The sequence below is a fragment of the Corylus avellana genome, chromosome 5 (assembly GCF_965113065.1).
Source record: "Corylus avellana chromosome 5, dhCorAvel1.hap1.2, whole genome shotgun sequence".
Lineage (NCBI taxonomy): Eukaryota > Viridiplantae > Streptophyta > Magnoliopsida > Fagales > Betulaceae > Corylus > Corylus avellana.
Window position 1 is genome coordinate 863,477 of NC_142494.1, and position 1,846 is coordinate 865,322.

Consider the following 1,846-nt stretch of genomic DNA (forward strand, 5'->3'; position numbering starts at 1 on the left):
ATAATATTCTTCAATGGTAATAAATTAAATTTTAAAATATGATAGTCTTTATATTGAAAGCGGTCCAATAATTACGATATTGTTTATATAATAGATTATGTAAACCGGCCCTTCATGTGAGAATAGGGTTGCATATATACATCTGGTGAGTAATTTTGAAAGAGATGTTTGGGGAAAAGCCTCATAAGGTTATAGTTAATTTATTTACATACATGTTTGGATGCTCTATAAAATGGTTTAAACTTTTTTGTTTTATTACACTACATATCTTTTGGCATTTCAAAGGGAAAAAAGAATGGGAACAAGTATTCAAGTTCTTATTGTAGTATGCACCATCATATGCTTTTCCTCAATTTGTGATGCTACCAATGGAAAAAAGAATGGGACTGCCACCTTTTACAAAGCTCCTTACGTTCGTGAGTATATACATGCTTGCATATTGTGGGTCTCTAGCCATGGATCCGTGAAGACCCATGGTCAAACTTTGGGTCTCCTCCCACATGTTTTTTTGTTTTGAACTTTTATTTATTTATTTTTTATTTAACACAGGGGTACTATTGTTATTTTCAATCACGTGTATCGCACGTAACCCATTTTCTATCAAATTTAATAAAAAAATCATAACGGAAGGGGTTAAGTAAAATGGCTAGGTAGTAATGAGAGTTGATCACAACTTTTTAAAATTTTGGGGGACATTGAAAATTGAGTTGTAATTTGGGAGAGTAAATGTAATTTTTCTTATATTTATGCAGAGACTCCCAATATAAAATAGGTATATATACAACTTTGTTTCACACTTACGACACAAAGCCTGGAAATCTTACTATTTTGCACTATAAGTTTAATTCAAATATTAGTTGCTTTTTATTACCTCGTCAATTCTTCACATATATGAGTGTGTTTAATATAATACTTGTGTTTCACCTTCTTCTATTGTATATGTTGAATTATTTGCTTGATTTGCACTTTGGAAACTGTATATGATTGTACTTCATAATGTAATATTTGTTCTTTTGTTCTTAATTTCTTTTCAGTTTATAAGGATTCAAGTGTAAAATTTAAAATCACTAACAGCAAAACGTGTGCCTCTGTCAGGCCTGATTTCTAGATATAAACTCGATCAAGTTTAAACTGAGTCCTAGTTTAAGAATTAAACTCCCAAAGATTAATTTTCAACATCTTTTGCCAGCCTCTGCATGTAATGGATATCAAGATGATGGAAATTTTATAGCCGCGGCAAGTGATAAAATATGGGAGAATAGGAGAGCATGTGGGAAATATTACACGGTAAAGTGTTTGGTGCCACAAACAAAGAAGCAAACCCTTGTAAGAAAGACTTGATTTTGGTTCGAATCGTTGATCATTGTCATGGACCAAGATGTGGAACCATCACTCTTTCTGAAGATGCTTTCTCTGATATTGCTGACCTCAAAGCTGAAACAGTTAGGGTTGAATATAAAATGTAAGCTAAGCTAAAGCACTCAAAATTAGCATTCTAGTACTACGTACGTACTCAAAGTATATATGAAGACTATCATTCATTATTTGATATTTATGTTTATGATTCGCAGGTTGGGAGCTTGAGGAGGTCTACTAAGGGCAAGTTATGATAATAATGAAGATACTTGTATATCTGGAAACACTTTTATTTCCAAAAGGCTACAAATTTGATGAAACAATATATATATATATATGTGATGAAATGAAGGGGGGCTTTTCTTTCTTTATTTCTGTAAGTAAATATGGAATGAGGGTCCTTATCCTTTAGTTATAATATATGCAATTTGTTAGTTTCTCTATAAAAATTGTAGACTGAGATTCCAACAATACATTTTTACCGCGTGCA

General features: G+C 31.9%; 1 pseudogene; it reads left to right on the top strand.

The window, feature by feature from the left end:
- Positions 1–266: 266 nt before the first annotated feature.
- LOC148585187 (EG45-like domain containing protein pseudogene) lies at positions 267–1,584 on the top strand (annotated as a pseudogene).
- Positions 1,585–1,846: the final 262 nt, after the last annotated feature.